Source organism: Lissotriton vulgaris, chromosome 2_1, assembly GCF_964263255.1.
Source record: "Lissotriton vulgaris chromosome 2_1, aLisVul1.2, whole genome shotgun sequence".
Taxonomy (NCBI): Eukaryota; Metazoa; Chordata; class Amphibia; order Caudata; family Salamandridae; genus Lissotriton; species Lissotriton vulgaris.
Window position 1 is genome coordinate 380,103,872 of NC_141687.1, and position 15,264 is coordinate 380,119,135.

Below are 15,264 nucleotides of genomic sequence, written 5' to 3' on the forward strand. Positions count from 1 at the left end.
ACCACGCCTCCTCAGAGACTGCAATATATAAATGTACTCATCTCACCAGGGTGCGAGGAGCATGAGTACTTGTTTGTTACAAGGTACAGTGTGAACCCCTGTTCAGCTATCACACAGAGTCAGCTGAGTAGGAATATTCACTTCTCACAGATCACAATGAGCAACAGTGCTCAGCTCTCACAAGGCACAAAGGGGCATATTTACAAGCTCCTTACGCCACTAAAATGTCACTTTTCACAACGTTGTGGTAGCGATAGGGGCTTCGTCTTATTAACAAGGCAGCATAAGCCACTTAAGGTAACTTAACGTTGCCTTGTAAATAAGGCACCCTTTCAGGCTATACTTAGCATGAAATCGGAGAGAGCAATGGGTGTTGAGGTGGGCGTTATACCACAACACCCATTGATTTTGACGCTGCCTCATATTTATTGTGGGCGCGCGAGATATAGTTAGTACAACTAACTATATTTTCAGTGGCTATATATATATATATATATATATATATATATATATATATATACTAGGAGTTGAGAATAGCAAATCCATTCTTACCTATATACTTAACATTGACATATATAGTCAATATTCTGGATTAAATATTTTTGTAGGTCGATGCACTGTAGGAATTATCAGTACTTACATCACGTAGAAGTGGCAATTTATTTAAGTAATTGTCTCCAATCCCAGTAAGAAATGGGTATTAGTTCTCGCCTGTCACACAAATGACAATAAGTACATGTCACCTCTCAAATCAGGCACTACGTTAATTAGTGTTCACCATTCATATTCTGATGGTAAAGTAAGCAAGGTGTCGAAACAATATCGGCTCTATCACTACATGTGTAGACATCTTACCAGAGCAGTCTATATGAGAAACATCTGCTCTAACATTGTGTTTAAAAAGGTAGCTGTTCTCCAATTGCAGCTGTGGAATATTTGAGCCTTGCAAGTGAGGAATGTTGTCGCTAGCACTTTTTGTGAGGAAAATCCGTCATATTTCTGTTTATTAATAAGACCATTTGTATTCCTGCCTGAGCTGCTCCATCACTGCAAAGTGATCTGTCAAGATAGAGGGCTTAGGATAAAACATAGGTGAAGGAACCACGCTTTTATGCTAAAGGTTCTACCATGTATAACGCATGGGTTGAAAATCATAATTAATGGAAGAAAGGAAGGCTGCACCGAACAGAGGCCTGAATGGGACACAGGATTGAAGTGTTAAGGGTAAAGGTTACACAACAGCCGAGGATGTGTGGAAGGAGAAGTGCAGAGGTGTGGAAGGGGAACTGAAGATGTGTGTGTAATGAGAACTGAAGATACAAGGCATGACCGGAAGGTTGCTGGCAGGAACTGAAGATGTGTGGGACATGACAAATGATGTGCGAGGGATTCAAAACAAAGGTAGGAGCATGAACTGAAACCATGTACGGAATAGCTTGAGGATGGTTTCAACTATTTTTAATTGGTCTTCATATACTAATTTTCAAGATATTCAAATTTTCCTTGGATTTGCACATTTTTTACCATCTGTTTATCAACAGTTTTGTACAGATAATCAGTGACATTAGCCATGATTTGGAAAAGGAAAACACGAAGAGAAGCTTTTGCTAGGCTGAAAAAACTAAAATAGCAGATGGGGGCATTCCGGTCCAAGAACAAGATGATGGACAGAAACACCCTGTCCAGTATTTGTTCCACCTTTTGTCACTGTCTGAAAAGAACTATGCAGTGATTGAGAAAGAACTTTTAGCCATGAAGATGACTTGTACTGTCAAGTCAAGTCAATAAACTTTATTCGGTTGTTCTTATTGACAACCATAAAAGCATTTACATTACAATTAATAGCACACATATTCATTAAAAAGAGAGAATTCAATTATTAATAAAATCGCAGGGATAGAAACACAGAACTACATCAGACATTCAAATCGTTTAAAAAAGATCCTTTGAAGAAAAATAAATAACAATTCATGTATTAGTGTTTTTATCCTTCCATACTATTTCTGAATTTCACTGCCAATTTTAAAAAACTACATATATACAAAGTGTATTCACAACTTAGCAGCTGGAGAAAATGTTGTGCAGGACGAAATTGTACAAAATTCAATTTTTTCAAACAGGGTTTCAAATATAGCTTCCTTGGTATGACATAAAAAGGACAAAAGAACAGGAAGTGTGCCAGGTCTTGCAGAGACTTATCGTCGCAGCCGCAAGCCGGTAACACTTGTCCACGATGAGAACCCCTGGGAACAGCCAACAAAAAATTAAATAGGTTGAACCTGAACCTTGTCAATAGGAAATGGTCATAACTAGACATTTGCCATGTCAGGTAGGGTTCCATGAGCAAAGTGCTTTTAATTAATACATGATTACGTACACTTTCTTTTTTTAGTTCACATGATACCCTATCCTGTTGTCTAGAATCAATAAAAGCCTTCTTGACCGTAATAAGATCTATTTTAGTAATGGATTCAGGAAATAAGAAAAGTTCAGGACGACCTAAGTCAGTAAAGCACTTATATAAGTACTTTAACCAGGGAACCTCCATCCTGTTATCCCATGTAAGTGTTTCTCTTAGAATAAGCTTGGTGAGTGGTATGTTGTCATTTAACCAACAATTCATCCAGCATAACAAGGGATTCACTGCAACTTTGTCACATACATAGGGAACCCCCAATTCCTCATGCACAGAAAAATTTGCTGTACCCCTGGGAACCCTTAGAATCTGTTTTAAAAAGGTATTTTCGACTATCTGTAGGGCTTCCAGAGGAGCATATCCCCAAATTTCACTGCCATAACATGCTGTGGTGACACTTTTGGCCTTGTAAAGTTGGAGTAGAGCAGCAACTGGGCTATTTCCCATTTTCCTGGAGAAATCCAGTATAGCCGCGTTTACCCTAATAACCTCTCCCTTCTTTTTTTGGATCACGGGTCCCCAATTTAATTGACTATCAAAGAGGATCCCAAGGTAGGAGAATGTATGTGTTACAGGGATTTCTACTCCATTTACATTTAAGCGGTTTGATTTTTTAAAGCCTTGACCAACCTTCATTATGTAGGATTTGGTGTTGTTAATACTTAATTCTCTTGACTTCATGAAAGAGTAGAAGGAATCTAATAAAATTTGAAGTCCGTTGGCAGTTCTAGATAAGAGGACTGTGTCATCCGCATATAGTAGAACCGGCAGTCCTTTTCGGCCAATATACGGGTAGTCTGTGTTAGTACTTAAAAGGTGCTCTTCCAAGTCATTAATGTAGAGGTTAAAAAAAAACGGGGCCAGAATGCACCCTTGTCGGACGCCCCGGTACACTCCAAAGTCTTGGGTCACTTTTATATCTTGGGTGTATCTGACATTCGCTTTAGTATCAGAGTGCATATCTTCTAAAAAATTAACTAAGTTTTTATCCACGCCCATTTTTTCCATGGCGCCCCAGAGCTTCCCCCGACTCACGCAATCGAAAGCCGAGGAAAGATCCATGAACGCCATGTGAATCGTTCCTCTTCGAGCCTTGGTATACTTCCCAAAATTAAGGTACAAATTTAAGCATTGAGAAATAGTGGAATGTCCAGGCCTAAATCCATACTGGATTGGGGATATTATATTATTTTCCTCTGACCATCTGACCAACCTGTTTAAAATTACTCCTCCAACAACTTTAGCCACGGAGTTTATTAGTGATATTGGTCTATAACAGGCAGGGCTGCTACGGTCTCCTTTCTTGAAAATGGGCACAATTGTAGATACCCCCCATGATTTTGGGCATCCACATGACACAGCCGCATTAAGTACTGCTGTAAGGACCGGTGCCCATAGTGCTATACAGGATTTAAAGAGGTCAGGCGGAAGACCGTCAGGTCCTGGGGCCTTGTTGTTTGATAGACCTTTGATTCCCTTTATTATTTCATCAATTGAGAAGCATAATAAAATGTCTCTACTTTCATTTGAACTGTGTTCTGCCTGCAACTCATTGTTTTTAAAAATAGAGCTGAAGTGGTTAATCCATTCTTCCTCTGGGATATTAGTGCCCACATTAGAAGTACTAGGATAATCAAATATAGGCTTATTAATAATCTCCCAGAACTTTGAACTATTTTTTAGTGTCTCAGGGTCTAACAGTGACTCCCATACACTTTTTTTAACTGCTCGCTTGCGGGTGGCAAGTGACTTCTTGTACCCAGCCCGCAAATCCCTGATGATCAGCGGATCTCTTGGTTTTATTTTTAGGGCTTTCTTAAGCTCACGGCTAGCCTTCGAACAATCACTGTCAAACCATTTCGGGTTACTAGTTGAGTTGATTTTCCCCTTAGTAGGTATCGTTAAAAATGACTCCACCTTCTAGGCAATCTCCTTAAAAGATGTCAAGATTTGTAATGGTGCTGATACAGGAGATGTACATACCGTCAGTTCGTGATTGCAAACATCATTAATAGAGGTATAAAATTGATCACAATCCACCATTGACCATTTTAGGCGACGCTTACCATTAATGCATTTTGTAAGGCCGCGATCCTCTCGAGAATTGCGCTTTTCAAGTATATTCACGCCCATTGTAATGCATAAAGGGTTATGGTCGCTATAAATGCTTAGAAGAATCGAGAAATCCTCAATAATATTAGCCAAATCAGCCGAAAGAAGAATATGGTCTATGTAAGTTCCTGTAGCATGGCCTTTAAAGGTAGGGGTTGAAAATACAGTTTGGTCCGATACTATCGACATTGCTGTGAAAAGATTGTTTTCATTCATTAAATCATTTAAACCTGTACCCCTCCGCGGGTGGTCAAAATGAATTCCTTCCATACTATTGCAACCCATTTGTCCAACAGGTCTCACGCTGGGGTTCCCACATAAATGTGTATTAAAATCACCCACTAGTATCTTGAGGCGTGGCAGAGAACTATCATTTGCCCTTAGGAAATCACGCAAAGACTCAATATTACAATCTCCAGACTGATTCACTGCATTATAGAAGTTGATCAATACAAAATTAGTTTTACCCCTCTTGAGTTCTAGAATCTGGATATTATTATTACCTGAGTAGTGTTCAATTTTATGACATATAAGCGACAAATTAACAAAAATTGCCAAACCCCCTTTAGCTCTTCCACTAGCAGATGGAGCTGCCGGAATTATAAAGCTCTGGTATCCTTCAATGTGTACATTTTTTCCCACTACCCAAGTTTCTTGGAGGCATATTATGGGATAATTTTTAACAAAGGACAACCAATCTTTGTCTTTCAGTTTATCAAGGAGTCCAGCTATATTCCACGATAATAATAGCCCCTCCTTACATTTTTGAGGTTCACATTGTATTATGTCCACTTTCTCACGTGCATGTAGGCTAGTGGGTATTAAACCAGTACTGTGACATTCCTGAACTGTCCCAGAATTGTCCGTAATGTGAGCTGGGAGAAGAGCTAAGTTTATATCAATATGTGAACCAGATATATTGATTAAATGGTTCTCAGCACCCAGTGCCGCAACATTACTACCTTGCAGTTCTAAGACTTGGGTAACATTCCCTAAGCCTATATCTTCTGGTAGGCGATCATTGGGGGCAGTGTTACATGGTGTGTCAAGTAGTCATTCCACCCGATCCAACCCACCCTCAACAGAAAAGACGTCATACCTGTTGGAAATAGGAATATTAAAACAGTTGTTGAGGTGGTTAGGGTATTGTTGATCTATGTGGTGTGGTCGTATTGGGCGATCCCATCTGTCCCGACTATAGCCCCAGTTATTAGTTGGTGCGCCAAAACCCCATCCGTTAGTTGCTTCTGGCCATATTGGCCTAGAGTGGGTATGAATAGGCTTAGGATATGTCATGCTCCGTTGTTTTTTGCCAAAGAATTCTAAGGTAAGAGGGATGATGGTGCCTCTCCTGCGTTGCGGCGGTAGAATATTTGGCAGGATGTTAGGTAAGACCGCAGAGTTTACAAAGTTTATAATTATGCAGTCACCTTTAAATTTTTGGGGGTTTTGTCCTATCCATGAGACCCTTCTGGCTGATTTGATATCTCCAGCTAGCTGTTGTTTCCCCCATGGGGCCAACTGCATATTACCAGATAACCAATGCAGGGCTTTACTTGTTAGCGCCGTGGGGGATTCAGATTGATCTGGTGCTAGTGGGGGAGCATTTGCCAGTACCAGCACTAAAGGTGCCGCATCTTCAATAAAGTGTAGTGTATCTTCTTCTACACTTGGTATGGATATTACAGGAGGGTGTGTGGGGTGGATCTCACTTGGCAATAAATGATTGGACGCAATAGTTGGGGTCTGTTCTAATAGATTTACTTGTGTGGTGTTGGAGGTTGTACCTCCATCTGATCTAAGTCCAAAGGCCTCTTTTACAGGAAAAACCAAATTTTTAACTGTTTCTGATATGGTTGACACCTCTTCCGTTATCTTTTTCTGATCTGCGCCTAACTTCTTTACATCTGCAGATAGCTTATCCAGTTTGGTCACTACTGGTTTAATTAAAGCTTTGAATTTGGTATCAATTAAATCTGCTATCCTAGATATAAGTTCTTCATCCACATTTAACTTCTCAACATCTTCTACTTTCCCCCTACCTTTTTCCCTACTTCTCACGGGTGACGCGGCCCTCTTCCTCCCAGAATAAGCTCCGCCACGATGTAGTTGTGTTTTTCTGCACTTTCTAATAGCTCGAGGAGCTGGGGCTTGAGCAGGGGGGTCAACATCGTTATTTATCTGCTCACTCTCTTGTACAGTTTGATCTTGTTCAATATCAACTATCTGGGAATCCGAATCATTAACCGGGGCTGTGTCTTGTCCCTGTGTTATGTGGATACTCATGTTTGAGGTACCATTTTCAAGTGTATCAGAATCTAAGATTACACTTCCCTCAGCCTGAGAAGGGATATCAATCCACGGTGATTCTGGTGATGGGCTTAAGGGGGATAAATTAGGGGAATGACTAAGTCCTAAGGATTGTCTCCTTTCGTTATTAATCTTTGACACTACTTGTACCAAGTAGTTTTCTATAGTATTACCCCCCGCCACTAAATTCTTTTTAGGCATTCTTGTTTATACTGATGTTAAGTCCCAGACTTTAGCGGTCAAATAAGATGAGAGGGCACACAATGAAACGATACAAATATGTCCAGGGTGAGCGTTAATATCAAAGATAGACAGTCTTACTGCAACCATGTAGGTCTGGTTCAACAGGGGCAGAGTGGCGTGTCCAGTCCAGTCTCAGCCTGTCTCGGACTGTCTAAGACTGTCCGCCCTTTGTCCGGGCTTCGTCCGGCGTCCCGCACACGCGTCCCGCTGTGCGTCTGTTGTACGTTTTTGTAGGAGGAGCAGGGGGCGGGAAGAGACTCCAGGTGCGCTACGATGCTCCTGCGCGGAACCCTGGGTCTCGCAGTCCCGGCCCCTGTTACAGCAGCCTTTCAAACACTTTAGGGCAAAATACTCCTCTCCTCGCACTTTGGCAAGCGGCTAGCGGACAGGAAGAATCCCACGCAGAGTCACGGTCTCCAACACAGCTGCGAGCGGCACTTGTACTGAATGGAGACATATTTTGATAGGTACTATAAAACCATTTGAAATTCTGATCTGACCATTGTACATCGCATTGTTTATGAAATCCTCAATGAAGGAATAGTTGCCAAGCTAGAAGGCCATTTTTCTTAGCACAGTATGATTTCAGTATTACTTATATTCCTGATGCAAACTTTTTTCGGTGAATGCTGTATCTTTGTTATCCTGAGTCATCACTTACTTATGACCAGCCTGTAATTGCCTCTCAAGTGTGTGGTTGGAATAGTTCAGGCACTTTAGACAAAGTTAAGATGGATTGAGAACAAATTGATCCAATAGAAATAGAAGATTTGTTTCCAAAAACTCCTTTAGTTTGACAAAATGAATTTCATTTCAGACAACTAATTATCTTTATGCTGGCCACAGAACTGCAGTTGGATATAATAAGAATGTGTCATTGCTGCCAACTATGGTCACAGAGAAGCTAATACTACATTGGAATTCGTTTTACGCTTTTTGGTGGCCAGCTTTTCATTCTGATGTTCAGGAACATGTTTGTGCATGTTCTATTTGTATCCAACAAAAAACATTAAATTTTAAGTCTTTTGGACATTTAAAGCTGTTACCAGTGGCTCCTGAATCTGGTTACATGATTTTTACACACTTTATAATAGATCTTTCGCCTTCAGAAGGACATCGTATAATAATGATTAATTTTCAAAGAGGTCCAATTTTTCTCATTTGTCCACTAGCTAATGGACTTTGTGACTGATAGTTTTAAATTGAATGCCTACCTCAAGCTATCACTTTTGATGGAGGTGCTTTAATGTTTTTGAGAGCTGAGTATAAGGCATTTGGAGCTGAACAAACTCTTTCTTTTGGTAATCATCCCCACTCAAACAGGAAAACACAAGTGTGGAGCAATATCTACAATGCTACTGTGATGCAACTCCACATAATTGGGTTTTCCATTCACCAACTGTTGAATCTTCTAATGCAACTCATAGTAAGCAAGGATTTCATACGAGAGTTTTCCCTTCTTCTCTTTTATTGATCCTTTGGTTCCAGCAGCTACTGGTTTTCTGAATCAATTACAGATCGATGCATAGGTAACTTGTTTCTAAAAGTTTATGCTGTTCTAATGTCAAGCTGTAGCTCATTTTCGTCCTTCTCATATGTTGCAAGATACATTTCAACTATGATTTTTTGGCCCATTTGTTATAACTCATCAGATCAATCCTGTAGCCTTTCGGTTGAAATTGCCTCACATTTGGAAGGTTCATTATGCTTTTTATTCATCCAACTGAAGCCAATTGTTCCTGATCCTCATCACCTGCTTTGGTCTAAACCTCTGGCAGTAATGGTACAAGGGCAACCAGAGTATAAGGATCAATACATTTGTAGTTCTTGGAACTACAAGGTCATCTTAAATTTCTGATCCACTGGAAAGATTTTTCATCTGGTGAGCATTCTTCAGATGATGCTTGTTCAGTTCATGCTCCCTTCTTAGTCCGCAATTTCTTTCAAAGGCACTTTAATACCTGTAGTATCAGGACAGGGCTATATTAGTGCCAAGAGTTTACTAGAAACTGAAAGTGTTCAGAAGAAGATGGAGGGTTCCTTGCACTTGTCTATGAAAAATGTCAGGAAGAATGCTGTGGCACTTCTCACGCCGGGCAAGTGTCCTCACCATCTAAACCACACTGGTGCTGCAGTTACCCAAAGGGGTGTTCCAAGAGCCTTATTGAGTGTTAGTCAAAAAGGGCAGCAGCAAGACCGTGGTGTATAGCAATAGAAAAAAGATGTTAAGCTTCTTAGCGTGCCAAACAGATTCTATACGTTTCAGTAAAGGAGAGTGGACAAGACTTACAAACAGCCATTTCCAAGATGGTGGTCGGTTCAGAGAATAATAAAATAGGTTCACAATCCAAGATAAAGTAAAGTGTTTTCCTGTGATCGATGCATCACATTACATTTGTCCCCTTATTTTCTGTGACGCTCTTCACCCGCTTGTTTTTTTTTTTTGTTCCTGGTTTTCACTTCTTGCAGTAGGAACGTCCGCTAAATCTTCCTATCAATCAAGACTTATAAAGTGTGGATAATGACCCGAGAGGGCATCCAGGCACTGAGAACCCTGCTGCTGGTGGGGGGGGGGGGGGGGGTAGTTGAACAGCCAAATAGAGTCATTTCCTGAATCCCAGCAGAGAGGATGAGGTCTGGATGTGAAGGGGGAGGTTGTTCCAGGACTTTGCAGCAAGGTAGGAGAAGGAGCATCCTCCACTGTTGCTTCAGTAGATGGTGGGGGGGGGGAGGGGGTGAGCGAGGGAGAGGGAGGCAGAATGCTGGTTTCTTGAGGGATGGAGGAAGTTCAGGTGGTGCTAGTCATTGACTGTGTAGGGCTTTGTAGGTGTGGATCAGCATCTTCATTTGACATCTCTTCTAAATGGGGAGCCAGTGGAGCTTCTTGGGGTGGGGGGTGATGTTGGTTCGCTTCGAGAGATCGAGTATCAAGTCTGGCGGTTGAACCCTGCATGGTCTGTAGTCTTTTCACGAGGTGCGAGTGGAATCCTATGTAGAGCACCTTGCTGTAGTCCAGCTGGTAGATGACTAGGGTTTGAGTGACAATTGGTCTAGTGTTGACGGGCAGCCATTTGAAGATCTTATGGAGCATGCAAAGGGTGAGGAAGCAGGCAGAGAAGACTGTGTTGATCTGGTGAGCTTGCTGTCCAGGATGGTGCTAAGGTTATGGGCATGGTCTGTCGCAGTGGGACAGGGTCCTCGTTTGTTCGGAAGTCCACCAAGAGTCACTCCACGGGGAGGTGTTGCTCCCGAAGATTAGTACATCTGTTTTGTCTATGTTGAGTTTTAGGAAGTTGTCTTTCATCCGCTCAGCGAAGTCATCATGCATCTGTGGAAGTTGGTCATTGTGGTGGATAGGTCTTCTGATAGCAAGAGGATGAGCTGGGTGTCGGTGGCATAGGATATATTTAGTAAGCATGGGCGAATTTTGCGAATCTCGCATTCGCGAATTTTGCGGATTTGCGAACTCGCAATTCGCAAAATCCGCGAATTCTCGCAAATTTTTTTTTTTTGTGTGTTCGCGCGGGTTTCTGCCAGTTCGTGAGGGTTTTGTAGAATTTCGCAAACGCGAACTTACCTGTCGGGTCGCAAGTTTCGCGAACTTGTTGTTTCTACGTGTCCAGCCTGTTTGGGACACTCTTCTTCATCACTGCCACTCTCTGTCACCACTGCCACTCTCTGACTACTCATGCCACCCTCTGGCCCACCCATGCCACCCTCTGTTTCATCACAGCACCCTCTGGTTGTCCAGTCAGTGTACATTATTGTGGCAAAGCAAGCACACCTTCCCTGCCTCAAGTGACCTGAATTAATTTGGGGCTGATTAATGTGTCACAGAATATTTTTTTAGCTGGAACCTGCTTCCTTAGTGCTTCCTGATTAGTGATCTTTTGCACTTGCTAAGTGCTTTCATTGTTGCAAAATTAGTTACAACACCTGCCCTGCCCCAACTGACAATAATGAATTAGGGGCTGATTAATGGATTTGAACTTCCAGCCTGGCTCCTGCTTGTCTCCCTTAGCTGTAATTCAGGACCTTTGTGGCATATGTGTAACTATTCTGAGGTTCAGAGCAGGGTCACATAATAGTTGCAACTGGCAACTGAACTCTGGAGGGGCCCCTCAGGAAGCACTACAGGAAATGGCTACTAATGATGAGCCTGAACTTTTGAACCTGGTAAGTAGTTTCAGTTTTGCTAAGATCGTATTTCTGCAATTTTGCGCTTATTCGCGGGGCGCGAAGTTGTACTGGGAAGCCGCGAACTCACGCGAACAGTGCGAGCAAGCCATAAAATCCGCTGCTCGCGGATTTGCGGATTTTGCGGGAGATTCGCGAATCTCGCGGATTGCGAATTTACCGAAAATCCGCGAGCGAAACGGATTTTCCGCCCATGCTTAATATTTAGTTCATGGGTTCTGACGATGTTGCCCAATAGGTTATGTAGTTGTTGAACAGTGTAGAGCTGAGGGATGAGCCTTGAGGAAAGCTGAAGATGATGTTCTTATGTTCTGAGGTGAAAGGAGGTAGGCGGATTCTCTGAGTTCTGCCAGATAGGAAGGAGGCAATCCATTTGAGGGCGTCTCCCTGGATTCCAATGTGGTGAAGTCTCTTGATCAGGGTTTGGTGGGATACGGCATTGAGTGCTGCAGACAGGTCGATTAGGATCAGGGCCACCATTTCTCCTCAGTCAAGGAGGGTTCTGATGTCATTAGCAGCTGTGAGCAGGGCGGTTTCGGTGCTTTGGTTGGTGTGGAATCCGGACTGGAAGGTATCCAGAATATTGTTGTCCTCCAGATGTTCCATGAGCAGGTGGTTCATAGCCTTTTCAAACACTTTGGTGGGAAAGGGGAGCAGAGAGATGAGACAATAGTTCTTGAGTTCGCTGAGGTTGGCGGACGGTTTCTTGAGAAGAGGTTTGACTTCTGCGTGTTCCCATTCTTCGAGGAAGGAGTGGTGATGGATCCGGTATATAGATGTCCTTGCTTGGATCATTCCACTTCCCTGAAATAAGCAGGAGTTTAGTGCCTTGCTATTTATTAACTGCTACAACATTGCCAAGGATGTTTTTTTATATTTTTACCTCTTAACTGGGAGCCTCTTAAGAAGACACTTAACACTTTTCACATATACAATTAAGTGCAGGGTAGCACCAGGACTACTGGGAGGAGCTGCTTTTTTCTCAGTCATTCGCAACTGAAATTCTTAGCGTCCTGTCCTTGAAACTTTTTGTAGAAAGTGTCATTGCTCAAAATATGAACATCTCTCATTTTATCCACTGCATTTCCCCCTTGCTTGTCTGCCAATATGACCTCTAAACATTCATCTCTAGCCATATCAATGTCGAGCTAAGTCAGATGATGAAAAAGTAACTTCTTTGGAAAAACTGCCTGCTATGAACTACAGTGCATGCTTACCTCTGCATACCAGTCATGCGTGGAGATGCATTTCTCTGAGCCTTCCACACATGCATGTTTGTGGGAGAAGAAGAGGCTGACGGTCTATGCAGAGTGTGGGCACTGCCTGGAAAGAGGCTTTGCTTCTCCAATGGAATAAAGACGAAAAGGATTACATGACCTATTGAGCCAAAGGATGCTCACAAAACTTGCAATGGTGGAGGTCAGCTTGAGCAGTTATAGTATAACTTCCTTGTGGTCCAGAGCCTTCCTGTTAGGCCATTGGATACATCACTGTTACAGATGGGCACTGTTGTAAGAATTCTGAAAGCTCACAGACTGTTTCTGCTTGGAAGCTGATGAAAGACTGAATTGGATTCAGAAAAGTATTCTTGCACTACTCTCATGTTTAGAAACATAGACTTTGCGCTTGACATGAATTTCAGGAGTCATCCATTAACTCAATAAGTGCAAAGAATGGATGACCCATTGACGTCCCCCACGCTACCTCTGCAGTGCGGAGGATGTCAATGGGTCATCTTCCTATGGGATGCTTTCCCCCATGTTGGCACCTCTGGTGGCTGGCACAGAATCGCTCCTGAGTTAACCACCTCTCCACCTCTGACCCATCAGTGAAGTCAGTGCACCACACAGAGAGCTGACATCACAAATCCTACCACACAACGACAGCAGGAGCAGGTGGGTGCAGCTCTGCATGCGTGCAGTGGGATTTCTCTTGCCAGCCACTATCTCTAAGTTTGGAAAAGGCAATAATGGAAACAGGGGAGTCTCCCCTTTTCAGCAATACCTTATTCAAACAGATCCTGGCTCATGGATCACAGGTGTACCACGATCCACAAGCAGGGATCCCTCTTGAAACCAGATATTTTTTTCCATCTGGGGGTCCCTGGGGGGGCAAAATAATGCATGTCCTTGGTGTAGTCATGTACATTTGGCAGCTATTTTATTTTTACTTGTGTTGCTTAGGACTTTTCTGGCATTACCCCCAGTCAGCATAATAAACAACAAAAAAAGAGAGGGTCATTTCCCCTGAGATATATCTTGTGGTGGGTTGACATAAAATGCAAATGGCACAAAAAAATCAATACCTGAAGTGGGATCACCCATTTCCAAGTGATATATGTTGGGGTGGGTGGAAGTAAAATGAATGTCCTATTACTTACTGGTAATCTTCATTACTCCTGGTCCAGTTGTCCTCGTCCCATTCCTGAACAAAGTGGAGATGAGCATCTCCGCGACAGAAAAAAAGAACAGGAGCATGCTGAGATACCCAACCACTCCCTCCCACTGGAGTCCATAAGCGGTACCAGCCCAGCATGCAGCCTGAAAATACCAAGCCAACAACCGGAAGGCCAGCTTCCAGGGAGGAAGGGGCATAAGGAATGGGACGAGGACAACGGGAACAGGAGTAATGAAGATTACCGGTAAGTAATAGGACATTACCCCCAGGTCCCTCCAGTACATGTCCCATTCCAGAACAAAGTGGAGAATACCAAAGCAGACAAACCGGCATTCCGGACTTCCATGAACGCCAGGAGCACCAGACCGAAAAACGGCACCCCACAGGAGCAACAGGAGCCCACAAGAAAGGAGAAAAACGGAGGCAGGAGCACACACCCAATCACACCCCCAAACAAGCTGACAGAGCCGGGACCCAAAAACCAGCAGGGGACGACCAGTAAAAAAGCACAAGAACTTCGCAGGCAAGCCAGAAGGAGGCCCCTCGCGCACAGCCAAGCCCCAAGGGAACAACCAGAGGGACCAAAACAAAGCCCCGGCGCCCGAACGACCAAAGGGAGCCCAGGAGAAGCGGAAGCTCCCTAACGGAGCAACCGAGCCAGGAATGGCAACTGACCAGGGAGAAACCGACCAGGGAGAAACCGCCAAGGGCCAAGCCCACGGCCCCAGGCAGCCACCCAAGCAGACACCAAACAGGCCAACCCAGGCCAATGGCCAAGAGCAGAGGAGAACAGCCCGCACAGGGCAGCAGGGCCGAAGGCCCAGAAAGGAACACAGCAGAGGCAAGACAAAGAGCGAACTCCCCCCAAAAACAGGGAAGAAGGTGGCTCACAGGCACAAGAACCCACAAAGGACCACACCAAAAAGCAAGGGGAAGGAAGACGAAACCGAAGAGGCATGTCAAAGCAAGAGAACAAGGAAAGACGTGGCCAACCACAGGACCAACCCCAAAACCCCAGGGGAAGCCACCAGCAGAGCCGCAAAGACCAAAGAGGGCAGAATCAGATAAGAAAACAGGCACTGACACAGAGGAATAGCCAGGAAAAAAGGGGGTAGGGAACTTAAGCAAGGCCCCCTCACCCCAGCCAAAAACAGCAGCAACAGGGAACACGGAATCACAGAAACACACAGAAGGCCCAGGCCACAGGGCAGGAATGACCAACGGCCAACACCAGCCAAGACACCGAAGAGCCGTAGGAACAAAAAGGCCGCCACACCGGGAGAAGAACCCGGGGCACATGAACCGGCCAAGCTGCCAGGCCCGAGGCACACCCCCAAAGCAGGAGACACTGGGACACGAAACCCAGCAACCCGCACAACGGAGGCCAGGGAGAGCAAAGAAGAGCAACCCGAAGCAGACCCGGACAAAACCAGGGCACAACCAAGAAAGACAACAACAGGGGCCGAACACGGAACCGAGGAAACTAAACCCCAGAACCAGGAAGGAGGAACCACCACCAACCAAGAGCCGAACCACCCACCAGGAGGACAAAGGAGGACACCAAGGAACCACCGAAGGTGAACCCCAAG

At 43.9% G+C, this 15,264-nt stretch overlaps 1 protein-coding gene across 4 annotated transcripts in view; it reads right to left on the bottom strand.

Annotated features, from left to right (window-relative positions):
- The window catches only part of SERPINF2 (serpin family F member 2), a 301,526-nt gene that overhangs the window by 102,929 nt on the left and 183,333 nt on the right, over nucleotides 1-15,264 (bottom strand). The window lies entirely within an intron of this gene.